Source organism: Ochlerotatus camptorhynchus, unplaced genomic scaffold (assembly GCF_037179485.1).
Source record: "Ochlerotatus camptorhynchus isolate MF236.1 unplaced genomic scaffold, CSIRO-AGI_Acam_v1.1 ptg000209l, whole genome shotgun sequence".
Taxonomy (NCBI): domain Eukaryota; kingdom Metazoa; phylum Arthropoda; class Insecta; order Diptera; family Culicidae; genus Ochlerotatus; species Ochlerotatus camptorhynchus.
In genome coordinates, this window is record NW_027040699.1 from 3,386,144 (window position 1) to 3,399,512 (window position 13,369).

The 13,369-nt window shown below is 37.5% G+C and overlaps 1 protein-coding gene across 1 annotated transcript in view; it reads left to right on the top strand.

Moving 5' to 3' along the window:
- Window positions 1-409: 409 nt before the first annotated feature.
- Window positions 410-13,369, top strand: part of Tmtc3 (Transmembrane O-mannosyltransferase targeting cadherins 3) — a 705,524-nt gene continuing 692,564 nt past the window's right edge. Inside the window, exon 1 of the mRNA XM_065224254.1 lies at window positions 410-1,822. The gene's annotated coding sequence lies outside the window, so the exon portion shown is untranslated. The remainder of the gene's footprint in view (window positions 1,823-13,369) is intronic.

A 13,369-nucleotide genomic window follows, 5' to 3' on the forward strand; every position in this document is an offset into this window, starting at 1 on the left:
GAGAAAGCAATCACGCTTACCACTACTGCACCAGCGCCGGCTATCATCCACCTTCGAACTGAAAATCTTGCTTTTTCACCATGTCAACAAGTTTCTTGCTTTGACGTTAACTCCACATAGTTACGTCAAAAACTGCCAGCACCAGTATCCTGTGCACGAGCACAACACTCCAGACCAAAACAACCTTATCAGCACATGCGCCCAACACCCACTCTCTTTCTCTCGCGCTCCTTCTCGCTTCTCGCAACATAGCAATTTTCTCATGCTCCCATATTCTCCCATCGGAGTATCCTTTCTTCGGGAAAACTGCATCCTAGGGCCTTCCGTGGCAGAATCCAACCGACCGAAAGTCAAAAGTACAATCATGTGACGCTCGCCGCTTCAGTCTCTCGGTATCTACAATGGCGAACGCACGCGATCTCGATCACGTTGGACGACGGTTTTTCGTTACTGCGGTCCTCTAACTTTTTGTCCGGTTTTGACTTGATAAGACCTATCAGTTTTAAAAAGGGTTGAACTAAAGGTTTAAAGCTGGATTCGACGGTAATGCGAAGTTGAAGTGTACCCGGTGACGCTTGGGTGACGGGTGCGATTCCAGTTGGAAACGCGTTTCGTGTTCTGCTGTGTGTAGCATAAAAGCATACTTTGATCGCGCTGCTGCAGTGGTGGTGAGAGCATATACCGAGCCGGAGCACCTGCGGACGAATGAGAGAAACGCGACGTCGGCATAGAAAACAGTCTGCAGAGAATCACCAGAACCAGTGACCTGTGTGTGGATGTGACTGACTGACAGCCAGCTTGAACCTGGAAAAAAAAATACAAGATTTCTTCAGAAGGAGATTCTGGTCCACCTGTCAGCAGCAGCATCAGGGAACAAGAACTGGCTGCTGCCGTGGTTTTTTGTCGGAATGACACTCGAGTCAACGAAGTGAGTGATAATCGAATTACCGAACGTGCGGGACTCGGAAAGTTTAAATTCGATTGTGTGACCCGGAAGACAAGATGCTGAACGGTGTGTGATAAGACAGGTGTCTAATTAGAAAGAAACTTGTCCGGTGGGAATCCGGACTGCTGTGGAAGAAGGTCAGCCCAAGTTTGGCGAAATTGGAGAAGTTCTGATCCGAACAGAAAGTGATTCCGCTGCATGTCGAAGCAATCCGGGGCTGACAAGTGTTTGTTTACAGTCTGGAGAGCTGAGAGGAAAACACCCGGAGCTGGGCAAGATTGTAGCACAGCTGGAACTTGACTGAACAAAGTGGCAAATTTCGTTGACATTTCGTTGTTCCAGTTATCCAGTGTTTTGTTTTTGGTTTGCATACATCGTCGAGCATATTCTAGTAGCAGTAGCCGCAGCAGCAGCAGCAGCAAGAGTCGAGCGTGAACCCGTGTGCCTATTTGCGAGTGTGTGTGTGCGCGAGTGGCCGCAGCCTTCTGAGAGCGAGTTCTGTTGAATAGTCAAAAAATGTAGGCAAAATTCTTCCGCATCAGCATATGGTTACTAGATAAGGATCAGTGTTGCTTTCTATGTTAGTTTGATCGGAAGATGTTGTTAAACTAAACCTTGAAGTAGTTCAAAACACCACCAAACAACCTTGCAAAACAAAAGAGTTCCAATAAGAAAATCGAAATGTGTGTTAGTGTTACAGCAGCAATCTGGCAGCAGCAGTGAAGATTGGTCCAGTGGCTGATGCCGAAAAAAGAAAAGCAAGAGGAAAATCTCACTGTGCTGGTGGAGGAGAGAAATATGCTGTGTGATGCTGTGCCCGAGAAAGAAAAGTGTTTCCAGTGCAAAACGTGTTCGTCTGTGTTAGTGATTTTACGTGTAAGTACGCGGGGTGCTCGGCAGCCCTTACTTTAAAGTGTAGTTTTTTTATTTTTATTTGGTGAAAGAAATATGAACAACCGGAAGGGGGGTGACTTTTGTTGATGATTTAAGCATTATTCGCTAGAAATAGCACATCATTATCAATTCACTACTTTGCATAACAATAACAAAAACAAAAGGGCGAAACCAACGAACGAGTCGCATAGGTCATGGTTTGCTCCGTTGTTGTTGTAACGAAAATAATGTGTGGGCAGTGCAGGGTTTCTGGGGTTCTGGGATAATTAGTGGTATACTAATGAATATATAGTCGAAAAAAGCAGCTCGGTTGCCGAGGGAGGCTGGGGCGTGGGGAAAATTAATGTCTTTTGGCGAAAACTGACTGTAATGAAGAGCGATCGGTCGGTGGTCTGCAAACCGGGGCAATTAATTAAAGGGGAAATTAGTTTGCCAACGGTTTTCCTGCAACTACTCCCGACGTCGTCATGATGGAGTGCATTTCGTGATTTGGAAGTGCGGCTCTATTCGGTGGGATGACTTTGATGTTTCCAGTGTGGTTTGATGAAGTAAACTTGTTCGATTGCTGGTCGGATTCGACAAAACCGATCGATTCACTTTGGGTTGAGGTAGCTAATTGAAATGTTCTGACGATGAGATGGAATTGGCTGCAAGTTTATGTTGGTCGAGGGGACTCATTTGGGGATTATAGTGCACTCAGTGCCAGCAGAGTGACTTCAATGGGATTTAAGGATTTTCAATTGAGACTTAAAGTGCAGTTTCAACGTTGAAGAGTTTCCTTCTAATTGGAGAAATTAACGCTCAGTCACTGAACTAAACTTCAAAACTCCTATTAGTTTCGAAAGTTTTCACTACAATTTGCTACCACGTTGGGAATCGAACAAAACAAAAAACATCCATTCCGAGTTTCTGCGGTTTTTTTTTAGTCGTTAAAGCAAAACAATACCCACCTCCCGGAGTTTCTACCGAACACATTTGAACCTGGTGTATCGTTTTTCGTGTTTGTTATCGCTTATTCAGTAACCCTCCGAAATGCTGTTTTTGTTTTGTGCGATAGAAAAGGGTCCGTGAATTCCTGTTTTTGTGTTTTTTTTTATTTTAGCAAAGCCGAAGGGAGAACTTTCTACGATGTGCTTGTGCTGATAATAATGGACCAATTTGCTACGAGGAGCAAAAATGGGGCTACTGTTTTCGTCGTTGGTTGAAGATGAAGCGAATCAGTAAACTTTTTAAAAGTCAGTAAATTAAATAGTGAATGTGGCCGTCAATTTTTCGAATCTTAACACGGCCCACATTTTGTTTGTTTTCATTCTGCGTGCTTTCACTAGACAATTTTGTTCGCTCGTTTCGTGTAAACTGCATACAATCGCATATCATTCCCATACGCAAAAAGTAGACATTGAGAAAATGGCTGTCGAAGTTTCAAAGTGCAATTTTCTTGTAAATACTTTAAAAATTTAGGAAAATTTATTGATATTTTTTCGAGTTATAAGCAATTGCAGTGAATTTTGCATGTTTTGATTTATCAGCGAAAAACATGGTAATCCAAAAGCAGAACTGTATCTTGACTTCGGGACGGTGGATTTTCAGAATGGGACTGATATGCGATTACTTTGCTTGATGGGACAAACTGACTTGATGTTGTTTTTACCTTTTTCACGATCAAAGTCCGTAGTTTCATGACATAATATGAAAGTAGATGCCAATTAATAGTGGAGAGCGTTGTTATTTTAAAATTGAAAAAAAAAAAATCCAAATGGGACTTATATGCGATTCTAGGCAGTAAATGGGTTTCGTAGTTAAAACATACTTTTCGAAAATTTTACGAAACATTCGTAGTGCCTGTCATCTGTCTTGTCATTAGAAGACTTTAATTTATGTATATGCGACTTTGTAAAATGTTTAACGCCTGAATAAACTAAATTATATCTTTGGAACTTATCACAAGATATCTTCAGAAATTTGTCAGAGATTTGCTTAGGATAATTTTAAAATGTTTTCAAAGATTTTTAATATTATAGTCACTTTAATACATGTTGGGTCCTTCGTGATTTGTCTGAAGATTTGAATCGTGGCCCTTAGCATAAGTGTTATTTTCAGGATTCCCCTTACTAATTTTATGATTCTTTCTGGTATTTACTAGAAAGTTTCTCCATAACTTATTCAAAATTCTGTGCATTCTGTGCAGAACAGTTAAGGATTCTCCTTCAGATTACTCTGGAAATTCATTCTACATTTATCTTCGTATTCTTTATAACTATCACGGGCATTTGCTTTAATTTGTCTCCATAGCAAGGTTGGTAGCAGGTCACTTTTTAGTGACTTAGTCACTATTTTCAAGTCAGTCACTAAAAAGTCACTAAAGTCAATACTTCTTAAAATTTAGTCACTAAAGTCTCTTTTTACGACAAATAATGGCAAGAGTAAATTATTTGCCTTAAAAAAATCACATCAAGTAACAGCTTGATTTAGTAACAAATTTGTGTTAAAAAGATTCATTAGAAATCAGTGTGTAAAGTCCGACAAAGAAGAGTTCTGAACAGACCAGAACTGTCTAATTGGTGCTGATGGAATCATTCTTTCAAAGACTATAATTTTGAAAAATCTTTAAAGCTCGGTAGCTTTAATATTCGTCCAAACATTTCCAAGACTAGATTTTAGAAAAAAAATCTATGTCCGAGATCATGAAATGTTATTCACGCTTCAGAAGTATTTAATTTTTTTGTAAGGGCTGTCAACTTACATTCCATATACATATTCAAAATATGATAATTATTCCGGGCCGTTTCTTAACTTGTTTGTCTTAGAGATTTCGAATGCTTAAGTCCCAGCATTGAAAAATTGGTCCAAAATCTCTAAAAATTTTCCCGGAATCCTTCTTTTTTTCGATTTCCAGATATTAAGTCCGAGACGCATGCAAAATATTCTACACGGCAAATAAATCTGGCTCATATCTGAGTTAATTTTTACTCAAATATGAGCAAACATAACTGATATTTGAATGACATTTATTTATATATGAGTAACATTTACGCATCTTAGAGTAAAAAATAACTCATTCTCGTGACCTACGTTTTTGCCAATTTAAGTGAACTTGACTCAAATATGAGTCAGATTAATTTGCCGTGTGCATTCACGATCTTTCCATCTTAAAAAAAAAATTCCTCGTTCCAGAATAATGAAATTTCTTCTTGGACCGCTATCTAGAAAAAAATGGTAGGTCTTGTAGCTATGAAAATTTGAGGTGTTTCAAAAGCTTCTATATCCGAGGTCTTTAAAATTGATTGTCTAAAAATTGTCAACATTTGTCTTGTTATTATTATTTGATTTTATTAGGTAATCATAAGGTTAAAGGATTTTTTTTTTTATAATGCGTTTATTTTTCCAGGCTCATTTGCCGTAGCTTTGCGGAGCCGATATTCATTGTTTAGATTACAAAGTTTCTTAAAGCTAACGTTAGTAAAGCGGGGGCCGATTACTCGCGGCTATCTCGAGGTTAGGGGTAACACATTTTAACAAATGGATGGCAGGGTAGGGATTGAGAACACAAGGTTTGGAGAGCAATGTGCTCTTGATCTCGAACTAAGCGACCAACTGATGAAAAAGACAAACATGGGGGTACACCGATGGGCAGCTAACAACTTGGGGGAACACAAGATGACACTAACTACTAAATCCTCAGATCGATCCGTTTTAAAAACACATAAATTAAATTAAAATATTCGAGATCTCGGCTCGCCAAGATGTCTCTAACGGGCCGCAAAGGTTGTTTTCCTCGGGCCCTGAGGGATGCGGATAACTCGGATCTAGCAACACAATGTAAAGTGCATGACCAAAGCACGTGGTCGATATCGTGATAGCCACTACCACAAGCGCACAAATTGCTGCCTGCGAGCCCGATTCGGAAGAAATGCGAGTCTAACGAGTAGTGATTGGACATGAGCCTTGATATGACCCGTATAAAGTCACGGCTCATGTCCAATCCTTTGAACCATGGCTTGTTCGACACCTGTGGGAGAATAGAATGTAACCATCTTCCCAGATCACTCTCATTCCATTTTTGTTGCCAGTTGGTGAGGACGTGCTGACGGGTAATTGAGAAAAATTCCGCAAAGGCGATTTGTCGGTCAAAAATATCGCCTTCCATAGCGCCCACCTTAGCTAGCGAGTCCGCTTTCTCATTACCCGGAATTGAGCAATGAGATGGGACCCAAAGGTTAAAGGATGATGCACATAATATTTTCATTCTATGTCCGACATTACTCAATTAGGTTGAGAAGGGGCAAATATTAAATAACTAAAAAGAAATAAATTTACATATTACTTCTTCTTCTTCTTCTTCGCATTTCAAGCTTATTGCATATCGCATATTAGCTATTTTTGTATTATTAATTTATGAATTTATCATTTAATGAGTTGCTAATACGTACGGGGGCCTCCCTTAGCTCAGCCGGTAAAGGCGCAGCTACAAAGCAAGACCATGCTGGAGGTGGCTGGGTTCAATTCCCGGTCCGGTTTAGGAATTTTTCGGGTTGGAAAATTTCTCGACTTCCCTGGGCATAGAAGTATGATTATCAATTATACCAATGCAAAAATGGTACAGGCATCGAAAGCTCTCAATTAATAACTGTGGAAGTGCATCTAGAACACTAAGTTGAGAGCACGCAATAAGCTAATATGCGATATGCAATAAGCTTGAAATGCGAAGAAGAAGAAGAAGAAGAACAGAACTTCATGCGAAGAACCTCTCCTCGTATCAGTGTGTAAATTGAGGTAAGAAACGGATCATGAACTTGCTGAAAACTTTAAGCGATTAAGCAAGCATTTTTTGTAGATTTATATCGAGATGGTTGCATTTTCCTTCACACGTCGCTTTCGAATATAGTAACATCCCGGTTACTGCTTGAACTGCATAAAATGTGTGTATTTAAACAAATGCGGTTCCGTCCCGTTTTTGGCAACACGCGATATCTGTCTGTTTTACATTTTATAAAATGTATCTAAGGCTTTATGCAATTTGAAATTGTACTGGGTTAGAGGTACATGTGTTGTTTCATGAACAAATATCCAGAAAGCAATAATATATATCGGAGGAAATTAATAGCTGATGGGGTTGTGTTGCCTAAAAAGTGCTGGAAAATCAGAGAATTTTGTTTTCTTCATTGAATCGGCACCCTGTTATGGCAAAAAAACGCCTTTTTAGGGGGTACTACCGTTTGTACTCCATTTCCACCCTATCACTTCGTCCACTTGAAAGATACAAAATGTTCGTCTTCGACAATGTTTCTTAAAATTACTTCATCTACAATGCTTCCATAGACGTTCATCAATTTTAACAAGATATAAAAAGTAGCGGCGCTGGTGGTGTAGTGGTAAGCTTTTTTTTTTAATTCTTTATTTAAAAGCAGTAAGCGTGATTACCTATCAAACCAGCAGGTCTGGGTTCAATCCATGTCGGGGCCGCCGGGATGTTCTGAGGCATAACATCCCTGATCACGCCTTCCTTCGCAAGGGAAGTAAAGCCGTTGGTCCCCGGTTCATGAGTTGATGGGTCGATAGGTAGGGTCCAGGTGTGGGAGCTGCGTCCCTGGCTTGGTGATAAGATCCATGGAAAACAAATCAAAGAAAAGAAAAGTAATTTTTTATATCGGAGTGTACACCCCCTTAAATAAAATTTTTCATTGCTCTACTCTAATACAGTACTCGAAAAACAAATTGATTTATCTTTATTAGGGAGGCTTTCAGCCTGGGGCTGGAAAAACAAAGAAACAACCTACAAGACATCAAAATGCTACACTCAATAGTTTCATCGTAAATAGCCATGTCCCAATATTGTTGATCTCGCCCTACTGTGCACCGTTTCCAAAATTCGTACGTTCCATGCTGGAGTTCCATACTACTGAGGGATATAACAGTCCACTTGACAGATGTTGCAGACACTTCAATGATGTGTTCTTGACTTGAATAATAGTAGACAAGTTTATCCTTTGTTACTACCGTAACATAGGTATTAAAATCGGATTTCACACGTCTTGCCGTCTGTGACCGATAGCCATCCACACAAGCTATCTCACCTGTACAAAACATTCCCAATCGATAGATCTCTGCTCGATCTGGCTCGACAGTTTGATTACGACATCGTTGAATTAAATTAAATATGAAAAATCAACCCGGTAAGATGATATTTGCTGATTTCTGTATGTGCGTCTGTGGACGCGTTTCATCTAGGCAAGCTTTTTCCGAGACGGCTTATCCGATCAGTATGGTTAATACCGGTTAACCTAGTTTTTTTTTTTAAGTCAGGAAGGCATTATGTTTAGTTTGGTCGTAATCATTTGAATAAGAAATCGTACGCATTTGTACTGTGTCGATACCAAGAGTTTTCTATCGTTCTAATGTATTCTAATAAGACCAGTTGGATTTTGTCCCTTTGAATTAGTTGCACGGCAAATGAGATCAATCCAAATTTGAGTTCAGTTTATTATTAAACGCAAAAAGTGCAGGAACTCTATGATGAATATGTTTAATTTGCCGCATGTTTTCATGTGGGGGGCCTCCTTAGCTCAGTCGGTAAAGGCGCAGCTACAAAGCAAGACCATGCTGGAGGTGGCTGGGTTCAATTCCCGGTCCGGTCTAGGAATTTTTCGGGTTGGAAAATTTCTCGACTTCCCTGGGCATAGAAGTATGATTGGACTTGCCACACAATTATACCAATGCAAAAATGGTACAGGCATCGAAAGCTCCCAATTAATAACTGTGGAAGTGCATCTAGAACACTAAGTTGAGAGCACGTAATAAGCTAATATGCGATTTGCAATAAGCTTGAAATGCGAATAAGAAGAAGAATTTTTTCATGTGGAAATCCTCCATAAGCTGCTGGAAAATGGTGAAAATTGACAAAAAAATTACTCAGTTTAGGAGTAGTACCAATAAGCTGAGAGAATCCAATTGCTTTTCTCATATTTGAGATTTTTTTCCTGGAAAAACCTGAATTTAAAAAAAAAAACGTGAGTTAAATTTACTCATTGCTGAGTTCCTTCACTTTTTGCGATTTATGAGTATACTAAACTTAAATTTTGGTTGATCTCTTTGGCCGCGTATAGCGAGTTTTTCCATTTTTATGCACACGTTATTTCTAAATAATCAAAATTTAACTAAGATCTACTCATTTCCATTAGTAGGGCTACCCAATATTGATCAAACAAGGTTGTAACTGACAAGATAACGAATTAACATTCGGATTTAGTTCGATGTTGTTCATTCTTTTTAATTTGTAACTCAATTTTGGCGGATATGAGTAGATTCTACTCAAATTTGGATTGTTTAGAAATAGCGTGCACCCTGCGCTGTTTTGCTCGTAAAGTGAGCAATTCGCATAACCTTGGACTATCTAAAGCGGACGTTACACATGTCAACATATTCACAATAATCGTATTCAATTTCAATTTCTTCAATTTCTTTGGAGAATGGCTTCACTCTACACTAAAAAAAAGTTACTAAACAAGGATTAAAATGTAATGGAATGTAAGGAATGATTAAAATGTGATAGTCAACCGCCCAAACGATCGCTAATAATTCTTTCTCGATTGTGTGGTATCTACTTTCTGCACCTATTAATGCCCTGCTCGCAAAGGCGATCGGTCTATCGACAGTTTTCTCATTAGATAACACCGCTCCTATCGCGTAATTGCTAGCATCTGTGGTGATGACAAATGTATCCTCATAATTAGGCCTTACTAACAAAGGTTCAGATATAAGGCATGTTTTAAGCATTTCGAAAGCTTCCTCACATTCACGTGTCCATACAAATTTTACATTCTTCTTCAATAAATCGTTCAAAGGTTTCCTGTACTTTGCAATGTTGGGAATGAATTTTCCATAAAAATTAATTGTACCTAAAAATGATCGAACATCTTTCACTGTAGATGGACTTTTCATCTTTTGTATACTTTCTACATTTACTTTGGTTGGTTTGATACCATATTGATTTATTATATGACCAAGATATTTGATTTCTGTTTTCAAAATTTTGCATTTTACAGGTTCCAATTTTAAATTATGTCTGCGTAATCCTTGTAACACTTTATATAAGTTTTCATTATGTTCTTCGATTGTTCTTCCTGAAATGATGACATCATCCAGATAAACAACGGCTCGAACATCTCCGATTTCGTATAGTACCGTATTCATTAATTTTTGAAAAGTTGATGGGCTATTCCTTAATCCCATAGGCATTCTTGTAAATTCAAAGTGTCCTTTTGGGGTTGAGAAGGCTGTTTTAGCGGCATCTTTTGGATCGATTGGGATTTGATAAAATCCCGACTTTAAATCCAATGTTGAAAAATATACACTATCTCCAAGATTATCCATGATTTCATTGATGAGTGGAATTGGATATACAAAAGGCTTAGTTATCAAATTTAAAGCCCTAAAGTCCACTACAATTCGATATTTCTTATTTCCAGCTGCATCCAAGTCCCTTTTTGGTATACACAAGACTGGTGCATTCCATGGGCTTTTACTTGGTCTGATGATACCTTGCCTATACATTTCTTCGATTTCTTCATTAATTTGCTTTTTTGTTGCTTCTGGGAATCTGTATTGCCGTTTATTAATGGGTACGTTCGTTGAAGTTTCTATTTCGTGCACTGCCGCATCTGTGTGGGTCAGTTTATCACCCTCAAGAAAAAACACATCACTAAAATTGCTTAAAATTGATTCAATTGATTCTAAAGCGCTTCGTGATAAATGATCAAGTTCGATCTGTTCGAAGATTTTATTATATCGTTCGTGTCCTTGAAGCATTTTAATATTTTTGTATTTGACAATATCGTAGTCTATGTCAGAATTTAAGTCCAACATTTCTCTGTCGTCATATTCACTTCCTTCTTCATTATATTCTTCATGATAAAAATTATTTTCCGACGGGTCATCTATTTCCATTCCATTGAATGTATGGACTTGTGTAAAATCTTTACACTCTTCTTCATTATAGTTTTTCTTGCAAGTGTCGAGCTCAAAAATAGCATATTCAAAATTTCTTCCAATTTGTGCTACATGTTTTTGAAGGAACTCTCCTCCGAGTATACATGGTACTAATAAATGTGTCATTAAATGAAATTTTGCTGGGAATACTATGTTTCCTATGATTAAACCTATATTAACTGATCCCTTTGTTTTTGTATTTCCACCAATTCCCGCTATTGTTATAGTATCATTTGTATTTACTTGGTCTATTCTTAGCGATTTGACTGCTTCATATCTGAGCAGATTTACTGATGAACCTGTATCGAGTAAACATCTCAGCCTATGTGCGGGGTTATTAGATGTAGGTATCTCGACAAAAAATAAGTTATCTCTAGAATAGATTTTTTTAAGTGCTATTTTATTTGATATTATATTATAAAGGGGTGATTCGCTGTTATTATATTGCTTATTTTTATTTTGTTTCCCCATTATTGCATGAAAATTAAATTCTATTTCATGACTATTTTTACTTGAAAGCTCCTTATTTCTCTCAATTATATTTTCGTCCGCTGTAATTCCTACCATGTCCTTTTTAAAAACGTATGGTTCAATTTCCACATATCGTTTAATGTCTTTCACACTACTTTCTCTATGTATATAATCAATATATTTTTTATTCATAGGATGAGAGAAGCTTTTGAAGATTGCAAATCTGAAGCTCCCACCTATACTTTCGATATGATCTCTTGCGAATGCTGTGCCTATTGTGGCTGGTACAGCTAAATTATGAACTAAGTTAAATTTTATTGGTATGTTACTTCTGCCTATTTTTAAATTGACCCAAATGTCTCCAAATGATTCTTCTTCTTCTCCGTCTATTTCTGTATATGCCACACTAAGTGGGTTAATCAGTTTTGCTCCCACTTTCAATGCTATACTTTTATGCATAAAATTTTCGGTTTTACTTGTGTTAAAATAGTATCTGCAAAAGAACTCCGGGTTTTCTGCTGTTGACATATACCAGTAGAAATCTCCGTTATTTCCACCGAACATTGGATATTTATGATTTGTTGTAATTATTGGGTCAAATTTTATCCCAGCGTGAAAACATTGGGAATCTGTAACATGGGTCTTTCCAGGATTCCGGAATAGTTTTTTATGTCTTGTGTTGAAATTATCTCTAATACTGAAATTCTCTCTGCGGCTTTCGTCATTGTATCTATTGCTGTATTCACCTTGGTAATTTCTGTTGTAGTTTCCGTTATCATTCCTGTTGTAATTGTCTGACGTATTCGGTGAATTATTGTTGTTCATATTTCTTTTAAAATTATTATTTTCTTGGTATTCGTAACTCGTGCCCCTGTAACCATTTTGATTTCCATTGAACGGCCTTTGATTAGACCTTACGAAATTATTCGGAAAATCTCTATGAGGTCTGAATTTTCTATCGAACGAATTGTTTTGTTGATGTTTTCGTTGATACCGGTTAAAATATTTGGGTTGATTAACATGATTATCCCAATTATTTCGGTTCCTTTGTGATTTTGATTTTTCAGCGATGTGAATACACTGAAGACTTTTTTCGATATCCTCAATTTGTTTTTCGTAGATACACTCTTCCTGTAAACATTTGACTAGTTCATTGAAGGTGTTATTTTTCTGTGATTTTGCCATATTTTTCAAGTTCCTATTTTTCAAACCTCCCAAAAAATGTATCCTCAAATTCCGTAGTGCATATGACTCTCTGCCTTTGGCATTATTTTCTTCATATTCATCCACGTGTTCTTTTAATGTTAATGCCCTATCTTTGTAATCTTGAAAGGATTCGTTTGGTCCTTGCTCCAAAGTTTCGATTTTCTGAAAAATTTCTTCCAGTTTAACATTTGTCCCAAATTCTCTTTCGAGATTGGTTCTCACTTCGGGCCATGTTTCCGCATAAATGCGTTTGAAATACCCTGATGCCGGATCTTTCAATTTCATCAAAATTACCTGAATTAAAGGTTCATGCGATTCTTCTACTGGCAATTTCTTAGCGAAGAAATCGCACTGGTATAAAAACGATCGTAATTCTGAGGCTGCGCCTCTGAACTCTGGAATGCATTGAATAGCTCTTTCAGTTGGGAACTCTGCCATTTTTTTTTTTTTCGAAGCAAACGAGAAAAAATGCGACTGTTTCTCAGTCTCTTATTAAATTATGGATATTGCTATTATCTTCCGTTTTCACGAATTTATTTGGATCAAAAACGCTTTCAGCGTAAATTCAAGACAAAATTATTTTTTTCATGTTTTGTGCTTTGTTAATTAAATTTGCCTGCTGGCCTTTTAAATTTGTTGAAATTAATTTAACGTTCCCTTAAAGTGGTTGAAAAAGAAGGATAATAATTACACCGCAAAAATTCTGAATTTTACTTATGATGAGTGGAAACTTATATTTCATATCACGCAATCCAGCATCTTGCAAGAAATATTGCTTACAAAGATTAAATGTACAATATTTAAAACATTGCTTGAAACGTATCAGAACTTTAATCAATTTATAATGTTCACTTGTATGATATGAGA